The sequence below is a fragment of the Pelodiscus sinensis genome, chromosome 5 (genome assembly GCF_049634645.1).
Source record: "Pelodiscus sinensis isolate JC-2024 chromosome 5, ASM4963464v1, whole genome shotgun sequence".
Classification (NCBI taxonomy): domain Eukaryota; kingdom Metazoa; phylum Chordata; order Testudines; family Trionychidae; genus Pelodiscus; species Pelodiscus sinensis.
The window spans coordinates 102,167,160-102,180,614 of NC_134715.1; the positions used below are offsets into that span (position 1 = coordinate 102,167,160).

General features: G+C 43.8%; 1 long non-coding RNA gene across 1 annotated transcript; it reads left to right on the forward strand.

Moving 5' to 3' along the window:
- Positions 1-4,639: 4,639 nt before the first annotated feature.
- On the forward strand, positions 4,640-13,199 carry LOC142829666 (uncharacterized). Its single transcript, XR_012904352.1, has 4 exons — positions 4,640-5,120; positions 7,176-7,422; positions 8,022-8,107; positions 10,342-13,199. It is a non-coding gene; the product is annotated as an uncharacterized LOC142829666 (long non-coding RNA).
- The last annotated feature ends 256 nt before the right edge of the window (positions 13,200-13,455 follow it).

Sequence of the window (13,455 nt, forward strand, 5' to 3'; positions counted from 1 at the left end):
TTGTTGCCCGAACAGAGATGGCTTGTTCATTACCTGTTCAGTTCAGTCCCTCTCGGGCACCTGGCATTGGCCACTATCAGCAGGCAGAATATTGGGCTGGATGGACCTTTGGTCTGACCCAGTGTGGCCATTCTTATGTTCAGTGTGGGACCTAAAGGAGTGGGGTAGGAGTGGAGCCTCAGAAGGGGCAGGACAAGATGTTGGAGATAAATTCTGGATTCAAAAAGTGATCTTGTGCTTAAATGGCACCCGTTTGGGCAGAAGAGTTGCTTTCCTGGTAGCCATGCACAAGAGTTGGTTTTAATTAAGAATTCTAATCTGAGGCTAGCAGTCGAATTGCTGCAGGGATGGAATGGCTCCCCTTATACAAGGAAATCTCTTCAGCCTTCTCTACAGCAGAAAATCGAGGGAGGGGATCCTAGCAGTTCAGCTGCATCAGTATAGATAGTGACTGGGGGAAGAAACGGTAGGAGGAGGGGCCACTAGCAGCTTCTGGAATCGTTCAAGAATTCTCATGGAACTTGCTCTAAATACAGCTTAAGGTTAGCCCAGCTTGTTGGAGATCAGAGATGAGGGATGGACTAGCAATTAGAGGCCTCAGCAGAGGACCCAGAGATCTGCATTCAGTTCTTGGCCCTGACACAATCTCCCTGCATGCCCATGGGCAAGTCATTTCATTTCCCTGTGCACTCATTTCCAATCTGAGAATTGGGGGAAAAGAAAACTTCTCTACCTCCCAGCAGTGGTATGAGGGTAAATACAATAAAGGCTATGAAGTATTTGGGTACTTACAGTGATGGGAGCTACAGCATGGCCGTAGGTAGAAGCTATGAGAGGTTTAGAGCCTTAGGTAGGTACACCCCAAGGCTCAGGACTGTGACAGAAATACCTGAATTGTGACTGGGGGAACGTTCTGGTCAAGCAGTGAGTGGGGCACCCCCCTGCAAGGGGATGTGCAGTAACTAATCACTCTTAGAATTAGCTCTTAAGATTGATGCCCTTTTCTGTGGTTGCTTGCTGTCATACTGTCTCTCTGGCGTCTGCAGCTCTTCTCCTGTCCCACAGACCAGTGGCATCTGCCTGCCTCAGCCCTCTGAGTAGGTCACTCAGCACTTCACTTCTGGGGTACAGTCTTCTACATTTTCTCTCTCTCTCCCAGGATCAGTCTTCCTGGTCGCTGCCCCTCTGGTCTATGCCTCCCACCCTTGGTGGCTGGTAGGGGAAGCTAGGCCTACCCTCTGCTTCAGGAACCCTACATCTTCTCCCAGCCCTTATTGCTCTTACCCTGGACTGCTTTCTGCATCTCCTGGTTTCTTTCCTCCCTCTAGGTGTACCAACCTCAGACTCTCTTCCCAGGTATTGGCTGCTGCCTCTATGCTGCTGCAGCCTCCAACCACTTCCCTCTCTTCCTAGGGAAGGTACATCTACACTGGAAACATAAACTAACCAAGCTTAGGTCAACTTACACTACTGCAGTAATCACTGTGATAGCTGTATGTCCCCACTACCCTCCTTTCAGAGGTGTGCTTCCACCAGCCTCACAGGGGCAGTGTGGGGAGCAAACATCTCTCTTGCAGCTCAGAGGGCCTCTCCCTGCCTGAGCTCAGCTGCCACACAGGCTCCAGGACTCCCAGCCGGCTACCCCCACTCTACCACCCAGGCTTCCCATGCTGGTTCTCAGCTGGAGGGTGGGTAGCAGCTGTCTAGGCTTCCACTTTGGAAGTAGGGGGCAGCTTGGCTCTAACTGCCTGACCTGCATGAAATTAAGTCAGCCAACAGCCATATGAGGAACATGGTATCTGCACAGCACTGTATCACTAACTACATCGATACAAGCTTAGTGCCTCACATGGCGCACAGGTGGATTTGTGTGTGATGGGTGCAGCCACAGACGATACCCTTGCAATTGTTCCCCAGAGTGCTAATTATGCCCCTGACACTCACCTTCTAGCTCTGGGGGGCTCCCCATCACCCTGTTCTGCTGGGCCAGATTTTTGGTCTCCCACAGACAAGGCAGTCGGGGTTAGTGCCCTTGTCCTCCTCCCCCCTCTCCCACCTTCTCCCCCCCCCCCCCCCGGAGGAGTAATGCAACACAGCACCCAGGAACCCAACCCTCAACAGGGATCAAACCCCCAAATAAATAGTTTTACACAAAGAAAGCTCATGAAGATGTTCACCCTCTTTATCAATGGAACAGATCCCCCTGCACCAGTAATACTTATTTACACTGGACCTAATAGTAAACCAAAGTGTTTTATTAAGTACAAATTGTAGGATTTAAGCAGATTTGGGTCCCCAGCTCTCTTTTGGAGTGAGTCATGCCAGCTGAAGAACAAGGGCTGATAACTTTCCCTTGTTTAAACAGTTTTCTCCGCAGGGCAGGAATCTTTTTGTTCTACTCTTCCCCCTTCCATGGAAACCTAATTGAATCCCAATACCTGGTGATATGGTCACATGTCTTAGTAGTTTGCACTTACAGGAAAAACAGGGCTGTTTACAAGTCATTACGTTGATCTCACAGTCTTAAGGCTTTAGGGCTAGGGGTGGGACCCGTAATGGCTCTCATTAGCACATTTAAACTATAAACAGTCTCATATTTCTAACTTTACGTACAAGACTGATACATGCACCAAAACAGGACAGACCTATAACATTACATTGATAGGTTACAAGAGGTATTTTGTTTAAAGCATCTCTGAGTTATGCAAATTTATATTCATAAGCAAAATGTCCTATAGTATTACAAGAGGTGAGGGGGGAACTGTCACATTATGATGTTGGTGACTACCGCATTTGCATCAGTGGGAGGTTAATGTAGACAGTGACGTGATTAGAACAATGTAAGCTACCTTATTAATGGTAGTGTTGACCAGCCCAGAGTGACTGCCCTTTCTCAGCAACAGCAGCTGCTCTGTCTGCTGCCAGCTTCTTGACCCTGCCTGTTCCTGCACTATCCTGTTTGCAGTCAATTCCCTGCTTCCCAGATCTTCCTCCAGGTGCAGCCTGTGGCATTAATAGCCTGCCTACTCATCTTAACCCCTCCAGTCCTGTGGGCAGGAGATAGCCTGTCACACTCATCAAGATAGGGTTTGAGGAAAGTATTTCTCAGCATCAGGAAGAATTTGCTAGCAGCTATGGGGAAACTCAGAAATGCACATGAGCTGGTTGAGCTGCTAAGTAATGGTGACGTCCTCCTAGGGGGGAGTCCTCGACCAAGACTTAGTGCTCTGACACTTGACTTAAGATATGAGTAAATTATAATCCATTGTAAAGTGAAAATTAAGAAATTAGGGTCAGATCCTTAGCTGCTGTAAATCAGCATAGCTCCACTGACTTTCATATTTACTACATGGACTTCTACCAGCTGAGGTTTGAGCCCTAAAAGAAAGCCAAAGAGCTAATAGCATGAGGAAGAAGTTTTCTTGATGTACCTTACAAATGGGAAGCATGCAGGAGGCCAGCAAAGCATAAAGGGGGTAATCAGAGAGGGTTAGTTTCACTGCGCTAAATGCTGTATTTCGAGTGTTCTTCACGTCAGAGAATAAAGTCCTTGTCAGGGAATGTGGCGAAGACTAGAACTTTAACAGGGTTCAAAAAAGAACTAGATAAATTCTTAGAGGTAAGTCCATCAATGGCTGTTAGCCAGGATGGGTAGGAATGGTGTCCCTAGCCTCTGTTTGTCTGGAAATGGGTGACAGGGAAGGGATCACGTGAGAATTACCTGTTGTGTTCACTCCCGCCGTGGCTTCTGGTATTGGCCACTGTTGGCAGACAAGATACTGGGCTAGATGGGCCTTTGGTCTGACCAAGTATGGCCGTTCTTATGTTCTTAAAGTGGAAATACCTACCTTGGGCTATCATCAGAGATATTTTAGAGAGAGAGAGACTGAAAAACACAAGAAACTATATTATCCAAAGTTACTCAGAAGAGCTTGCTCACATGGTGACTATATAAGATATTATTTATTAAATAGAGGTGCTGAGGTAGTATTATGACCTTTCATTATGTTAGTCAACAAAAGCCTGGGAAGGAATACCAGAGTGACCTAACATTGCATTGCTCTGGTGTGGCAATTCGCATAAATTTAAAGAAAACAAGAGCCTAACCCTTACTTAGGCAAAGCCTGATTCAGTGAAGAGACTCTTCAAATCAGCGTAGGAGTTAGCCTGAGTAAGAAATGCTGAGTGGTGTCCTCCGAGTAAACGCCATTGTTGTGATGCAGTGTGAAAATGGGTTAGATGATTTATTTATTTTGCTTTTTAAAATATCTTCAGGAATCACATGTGGTAATAGTGCTCTTGATCTAGCACTAGTACCCAGTCTGCTTCTGTCTTTTCTGCCCCTGCTAGAGCAGCTGACAGCTTTACTCTCTATCTGGCTGAAAATGGAGCACGTACAAGAGCAAGCTGGTTACAGTTTGATCCAACCACAATAGAGATTATAGTGGTAGTGGAAGGAAAACAAACTAAAAATCTTTTAGCTTCAGAGGGGTAGCCAAGTTAGTCTGTAACTGGAAAAACATACACTGAATAATCTTGACACACCCCAGAGACTAACCAAACTTGTGGAGGTAAACTTAACCTGGCCCTTTGGTCTGAGGGCCTTTTAGCTGCCTTTTGTTACCTGTGTTCCCAGTTTGGGAATCTGGTTAAATTCAATTCCTGTTGCAGTTGTGCTTATGGATGGATGCATGTATCTGTGTGTGCAATATTGTCATTGTAACCAGGTGCAACTGTAGCATCATCTCACAGCAATGCTGGGGAGCAATCAGGTAGGGTGGGGCACCTCTCATATATTCTGCTTACAGGAAACTTAACTCCCAGCACCTTGCATTGTATAACTCAAGGGGGGGAAATGGTGGGCCATTAAAATTAATGGAAAGACTGAAACTGAAAAGAAAACCATCAGTCTTGGAAAATTAAGGAGGAAGTTTCCCCTGCTACTTGTAACAGCGTTACCAAATTTAGCCGGAGAAGAGGGAGAAAACAGCAACACCCAGGGAAGGGTTTGAAGTGATGACAGTTTCCAGACACGGAGAACTGTAAGCCAGGTGCTGTCTGAGGACACTGGATCCCCTCGGAGGAGGGTATTCACATGTTGGGAAACTGTTCTGCAGCAGGTAAAACTTTGATTAGAGAAGGGAAGTGGCTAATACAGAAATGTAAAGCCTGAGGTTTTGTCTCTGTGGTTATTTTCTGTGTAACTTGCATGTTTGTTTTTCTTACTATTTCATCTTAGAATTCATGATGCATTTAGGGAGAAGTGGGACCGGAAGGGCTATTGGGTTACCCTGCATGGAATAAGCTTCTTGCAAACAGATAACTAGGCAGGTGGAAGCCAGCGTGAGACCTTTATGTTTGTGGGCTGGCTCCTGGTGTTGGGAGCTCTGAGCCACAGCAGCACAGCAACAAGGCTGTTAGCTGGTGCATAGTGAAGTTTTCAGCTGGCTTTATCTGTTACAATTTGTGGTTATGAAAGGAACATTAAGGGGCACTGAGAGCCTGGAATAGTCACCTTTTAAAAATTTGTAATAAATAAATACAAAGTGGAAAGAAGCTGTGCACATTTCTCGCTTCCCGGGGAATGCTGCACAGTGAGAACTGAAGTTAACTAACTACAGGCAAAAATACTGTTCTGCAAGGAAACTAATTTCTACTAAAACAGGGGAGAGGATCACATGACTTCCAAGCTGGCTTTACTGATGAGCATCTGACTTGGCGAGCAGGCCAGTCAGCCTGTTCAAAACATTCTTGAAATTCCTGTACTTTATTGGAATAAAATCACTTTGAGTGGGAAGAGGGGGAGAAAGTCCTTCAGTAATCTTGTCTGGAAATAATCCATCTAAAAATTAGATCTATATCTGTCAGTATAACTTAATAGTGTGTGTAAGAAAATATAGGGAATGAGCTCAATTACTAGGAAATTTATTTTGTATAATTTATATACAATTTGAATAATGTATTGTTTGGGTCATTTTACTGTTAGATAATGATATATTTATGGCCTCTGGTAAAAAAGGCCAGGGGACTGGACTTGATGAGTCCTTGTGGTCCCTTCCAATTCTAGTATTCTATGATTCTATGAAATCACGAATATGTAGAATTAAGCTGGATGATGTAGATACTTATGGCGGGATGCGATCACAGAAAACCCTTTGGGTCTTCCCAAGTGGACTTCCTGCTGTGCTGATAAAGCCACTGACACTTGCCCCTGTGCTCTCTGTGGCTTCTCACCACCCAGTACTGCTGGGCCAGATCTCCTGGTCTCACCCAGCCAAGGCACAGAGCTGAGATCACCATCCCCACCAAAAGCAATACGGACACTGAATCACTTCAGGTCTGAGGAGAATGCAATTCCATGCACAGCTTCTAGGAACCAACCCTCAAATGGGATCAGAACCCCAAATAAATCATTCAGGTAAGCCCCCTTTAACACTGAAAGGAGGATGTATACACTGATTGCTCCCCAGGTAACAATTATTTACATTTGGCTTCATAGTAAATAAAAGTGATTTTATTAAGTACAAACAGTAGAATTTAAGTGGTTGCAAGTGAAAACAGACAGAGCAAAATAAATTACAAATTTAAAATAACCAAAAACACACAGCTAGTTCTAACTCACTAAAGCTTACTACAAAATTATCCCAAAACTGTTTTTATTTCAGCTAAATCTCCAAGCCAGGGAAGATCTTTTTCTCCTTGGGAGATCTGGCTCCTTCTTCGGTATCTCATGCCAGCCAAAGACAGAGCCTGAAAACTTTGCATCCTAAATAGTTCCTTTGGGGCAGGAATTCTTTGTTTCTACATTCCATCTTTCAATGGAAAATTACTTAGTTAGACCCTATCAGTTAAGGTAGTTACATGTTTTCCTAAGACCAACCACTGCATAGACTTAAAGGGAAAAAGAGGCTGCTTACAGGTGATCACCCAGACACTGAGGTGTCTAAGCACTGGAAACACCGTTGATGGCTTTTATTTGCACATTTAAAACCATAAACCATTCCTTAAGCCATACTTCTAACTTTACATACAGGAGTGATACATACACCAAAATAAGGTATAAAGATCCAGCAGATTGTGACATTAAAATTGATAGGTTATATGAGATATTTTGTGCAAAGCATCTTTGAGTTATACATAAGTGGGTATGTCCTGATACTCATGTTCTTTCTAAGGGGGAGAGAAAGCAAAGAAGATAGGTATCAGCTGTGAAAGACCTACCACAGGGGTTGGCAACCCCTGGAATGCGTGCGGCAAGTGGCACATGAGCCAATTTCCCAGCTCAGCCTCACCCCTCCTCCCTTGGCAGCTGGGAGTCTGTGCCATTGTTCCTTTAACATGCGGGCCCATGTGGCGACGCACAAAAAAATCTAAGCCCACCCACCTCTGTATCAGCACTAACTTTCCTCCTGCTCCTGGAAGGTGAGTGTCATGGCTTCTCCTGCTGATGGGGACAGGGACAGCTTGGACCTGTGTTGGGGAAAGGGGCAGGTGGGTTGAGGACTTGGGTGGGGAGTGTTGAAGCCCCAGGAGGCTTGGGAACCAGAGATGGGGTGGGGATGCTAAAGCCACGGGTGTCTTGGGGGCTGGGAGGGTTGAAGTCATGGTTGGCTTGGGAATTGGAGGGGGGGTGCTGCAGCGACGGGCAGCCAGTGACATGTTGGGAGCTGGCTTCCACTGGGGCTGAGGCTGCGTTGTGGGGTGGACGGCATTTCAGGCTTAGAACACGTGGTGGCTGGGCTGGTTGCTCCTGTGGCATGTTGAAGCCCCAGGTGGGTGGGTTGGGGACCAGTGGAGTGGGTGTTGCAGCTGTTGGTGGGTTGCGGGCTGGAGGGGGAGTATTGCAGCCATGGACAGGGTGGGGACCAGACATGGTGGGGGTGTTGAAGCTGTAGGTGGGCAGATTGCTGCTGCCAGCGGTTGGAGTTGGCAGATGGATTGCTGCCATTGGGGGTTGAAGCTAGGGGTTGGATAACTATTGCATATCTTGAAAAAAACTATTGCTCTTTGCATATGCATAGTATTGACTGGTTTGAGTGCAGCATAAAGTATCAAACTATGAGCCTGAGATCAGAGAACTCATCAAAACCAACGATCATACTAAATGGTAAGATCTGCATCTTAATTTATTTATTAATGAAGCTGCTGTAAGTAGCATTATTATTGACTTTGGAAAGTATCTCCTGCACTCGGACCCATACACAGAGGTGAATGGGTCAAAACTTGGCACTCCACCTCTGAAAAGTTAGTGACCCCTGTTCTAGAGAGAGATTTTTTTTTTTTAAAAGACATATTTCTCAGGGGAAGAAAAATAGTTTTCATTGTGAAGTGGCTCCTCACTTTTTAACAGTATTCAGTCTAATGTGTTAATTTGTAAGCATAATTTAAACCCTGGGAGACTAATGAAGTTTAACAGTGTGTTTAATTATCATTGTTGTTGTCGTCTCAGTTAACATTCAAAATCCTGCATCCTATTTATGATCTGAAATTTCAAAGGTTCCAAGCTTCCAATTTGACCTTAACAATAGCTGGTGGCCATATGCAACTTTCATAAGCATACACGCTTCTTTACATTTCCTTATGGAGAATGTTTGGGGGTTTTAAGATCAAATGAACGGGTGTTATAAAAACAAGATTTTTCTTCTCTCAGTTTAACTAGTCTTTGACATTTGAAGTATTAATAGTTAAACTCTTTTTTCCCTTGTACTTTCAAAGAGGTCAAGACTTCAATGGGGAAATTCGTAGAAATCTGTAAATACGAATGCTTTCATTTCTAAGTGAATTCTTAAAGGATTTTAATTTTTAAATGTTATATTCCATCTCTTAAGCCCCCATGAACAATAATAATCTCCTACATAGAGGCATGTATTTTCCTGTGAAATCACATCATGGGTAACGTTTCCACCTAAGTGAATAATAAAATTGGATCACCAAAAATAGAATAGGAATAATCTATCCAGAAGATTTTTTTCTGCATTGCATATATTCTGATTTTTTTTCTGCAAATTTTCATTTGGATGTATGAAGCTGCATAACAAAATATCAAGTTTAAGGACACTGCATAGAGATTCAGGGCTCTTTTACTGACTGCTCTGACGTCAGACTAGGTGAGTCCTACCAGCTCCATCCTTGGAGTAAGCAGAGTTAGAGTATCTCTCAGGAAGGGAGAATTAAGGACAGAAAGAGAGGAGTCCTGCTAGGAAAGGAAAGCCACTAGGAACAGTCAAAGCTGAGGATAAAATTTCCTCTGAGGCTTGTTTAGTTTGTTAACAATACAGACAACCCCAAGAAGGGGTTAAATTTGGATCTGCTCAGTCTATATTTTTAACAGCAGGAGTGGGAATGCCCCCTGCTTACAGAAAAGCATTAAACTCTCAGTACATGGAGACGTGATTAGTATCCCATTAAATATAGTGAAGTTTCCAGGAGCAGCATTTCCTTCTGAAAGTGGTACACATTTATTCAAAATTAGGTTGCTCCTGGGGTGTCCTATGAAATGAGGTCTCGCATTTCAGTTAAATAAGATAAAACCAACTATTCTTAAGATATGTGGGGAAAGTCTGGCATCACCTACTGCTCAAAGATTGATATTTGGATGCCTGTCTCCAAAGGTCAGGAAGGATGGAGAACAGGAAATACAAGAATATACCACGGTGGTTTTTCAGACGGGAAGGCCTCACATTACAGTGTACAGAAATAATAAAACAGCTAAGGAAAAAACAATGAAAAATTGGTCATCTTTGACACTGTAACAAAATGAGGGAAGGACAAACTGACATTCCATCTTCAAGTCCCAGAATTCCCTCCGATGAGTTGTCATCTATTTGTCACTTGCAAGACTTATTCCCAAAGCCTGCCGATTTTTATTAAAACTGAGGATTATGAGGTTATGAAGTGCTTTGAAAAAGCCAGATACAGATTGGATGTTTTTATTAGAGGATTACCAAATTTTTGTCAACAGAAGCGAGTCAGAATTAATTTCACTGGAAGCTTTACTGTAGAAGTTATGAAATGTTTGATCGTGAGGATATAAAACAGCACCTTAGGAAAGTGCAATTCTCTCACTGTGCTATTGAAAGGAAGCATGTGTGATGTGTAAAGTTGGGCTTCCGCCAAACCCTACAGTTTCTTATGGTTTACATGGGGAAAGTTTGCAGCTCATGATAGGAAGATATTGTCTCCTAATACAAAAAGACTGAAGAGCACTTCCTTGTCTTCCTGTTCACCACAGAATCCCAACCCTGTTTCATGGAAGAAACTAAATTAGTGATTTCAGTGTTCAGTACTTGAATTATGATTTTCTACTTTTTTTAAAGCTGTATCCACCATTTGTATCAACAGGAATGGGGAAATAGTGAGACCTGTCTACACAGTCACAAGCAATGAACACGTTCGTGTAGCCCACACGTTAATGCTCCTATTGGCCAGAGTCAACTCCAATATACTAGATCAACTTTTTACTAGTAGGGCTGGCTACAGCTGTGCAGGGACAGCAGGGCCTGCACAAGCAGGAAACTGGCAACAGACAGGAACAGCTGCTGGGAAAGAGAAGTCCCTCCTTGGGAAGGAAGAGGTTGGAGCTGGAACACCCAGATAGAGGAGGGGAACCAGTTTTGGAAGCAATCCAGGGAAGGAGCAATGAGGGAAGGGAAGGAAAAGCCCAGAACTGCTGGATTGGGGGTCCTTGAACTGGAACCTGGAGTAAAGGGTTGACCCAGGCTCCCCTCCTAGCCATTGAAGGATGACACAGTAAATGAGAAGACTACCTGGGACTGCTGGTATTGCAGCTTCGATATACCACAGAAAGGAGGAATGCTGAGTAACTGGACCAGAGGGCTGAAGCACAAAGAGGACACTGTGGTTCCTGGGAAAAGAGAGGAGCTATAGACAAGAGAAAGAATCAGAATGACAACATGAAAACCATGGAAGGGGGAGTCAGCCTTGTGTGTGCTAATCCTGGAGTGACAAGGAGGAGGCACCAGATAAGCAGTCAGGGGAGCACCTAGTGACACAGACTTGCCCATAGTTCATATAGAATCACACAGCCCACTTCAAATATGCACAGTAGAAATAGCCCTGACTCATTATGCAAGAAGCAGGAGTCTCCCAGTGAAATTAACAGGCAGCAGATTAAAACAAACAAGAATTAAGGAAGTATTTCTTCTATGTGATGCCTTTGCATTCTGTGAACTTACTGCCAGGGGACATGGTAACAAAATTACCCAACACTTCTGGGTTTTACTCTCCCAGAACTCACTGCTTGTTCCCTGGACTGCTTCCTAGTACCCACTCTCTCTGGGTGTACCAGCCCCAAACCCTCCCTCTTCCCAGGGACTGACTGCAGCCTACAGGGCTTTGTGGCATCCAAGCATTTCTCCCTCTTTTGAGGGAGTGACTGCCCTTGCCCAGCAGCAACCTTGCAATCAATTTTCTGCTTCTTGGCTTTTCCTCCAGGTGCAGCCTGTGGCCCACCTGGCCAGCTTAACCCCTTCCAGTCCTAAAAAAACAACAGACTAGTATCTGTTGTTTTTTAAGTGTTTCCTGTTACAGCTAACTCAGCTACCCCTCTGAAGCCCTTCCAGTCCTGTGCATGGTGGATACCCCATCACAATTTGGTTTGGTCATGACTGGTTATTCATGTTTCCAGCTTGATAGCAACTGAGGATATATATTTCTTAGCTTGTTTTGACTCAGCAGGTTATTTCTGGAGTGTAGGATTGCTCTGTTTTAAGCAATTTTCATGGTATTTTGGAGGTCATTTGACAGGGGCTTTCTGGTCTGTTAATTATCCCACAATTTTCTTTCTCATGGGTGGAATTACTGTGAACTAAGGGCATATTTTAAAATAAATCATTGCAGAGAATATTCTACAATGGAATAACTATGTAATACACATTAGACATATTCTACATTTTAGTCAAGTTATTACACTTTTTATAAGAATATATTACCTTTCAGAGAAGCAAATCATGTCTGATTTTGAATGTTCATTGTTTAGCATGTTGCTATAGTTTAATAGCTGCCTTTGTGGTTTCAGTAAAGAATATTAGTGTGAAATGGGATGAAGATCTGGGCTCTGATCACAGCTTAGTCAATCTTTCTGTGGCCTTGAGCAAGTCATACAAACTCCCTATGCCTCCAGTTTACCCCTTCTTGATGAATGGAGATACCATCGAGCTTCTTTGCTGGGTTGTTGTTGACACTTTTTTAATGCTTGTGAAGTTCTTTGTAACCAGGAGATGGGAGTTCTCGAATGCAGAGAATCTTTGTGGTATTGCAGCACTGAACTTTCTTGGCTTGGAATAAAATTTAAAAAAAATATTCACACACTAAATGTTGTTCTTCTCTTCTCCCCTTGATAACAGTCCTTGAAATATCAGAGCCCGATGTTAATACAGACAAGAGAGGACACGGCAGACAGCCCTGACTTGTGGCTTTCTTAAACAAACAAGGTACAGCATAAGTTATTAGTAAATACCAAGGCTTCATTTAGATTGAATAAAGCTGCAATCCAACAAATAAATGAGCCATCTAGTTTGAATTTATGTAGTATACCAAACACATTAAAGGCATCTGACCATGACAAAGGCCTTTTCTGCTCTGAATAATGAGGCCAGGACATTATAATATCCTTCAGATGAGACATTGAAGCCAAGGTCCTTTCTGTTTGTCTCTGGTGGCTGTCCAGGTAGACATTAAGGGCTTTATGACATTTTTACAGAGCATGGAATATGTCCACTGCCCTGGCAATGTTTCCTTTCTTGATAAAACAGGCTGGAATGCCCAAAACTGTGCATGGACTAAATGCCATTTGGTAAGTGCTAAATCCCTACCAATTGGCTCATACAAAAGGATGATGGGCCTAGTCCTGCTACCATTAAAATCAATGGCAAAACTCCTGTTGACTTCAGTGGAACATAAGGTTCCATAGCTCCAATTTCTGTCTTGGAAAGTGCTTTGGGATCCCAGGAATGTAATCGGCACCGTGTACACTGTAGTTCCATTCAGTTGCTCTGTTGCCCATCAAACTATAATCAACTGCATGTGAACACTGCTTTATGTTATGAAGGCTCACCACTGAATGAAAAATAACATGCGTGTGTGTGAGAATGAATGAGAATATTATGGAATACTCCAAGTTTACATATTGATCATCTGTGGGGGTTTTTCCAAAGAGAGAAAAACCATTTTCACAGTTGGCGAAGTGTTGTACAAACTAGAATTTATTATATTATTTACTGTCAGATAAGTACATTTTATGTACTGTACACTGGTGCTTGCTTTTACTGGGTAAAGGCCAGCTGTGCAACCCTTGTGCCTGCAGGTAGATCAAGCTCACTGGAACGGGGGGGGGGGGGGGGGGGAGAGGGGGAGGGCGGGGAAGGTGGCAACTGCCTTGAGGGCCCGGTGATATAAAAGGGCCTGCAACTCCTGGATACTGCTCCTGCTGGGCTC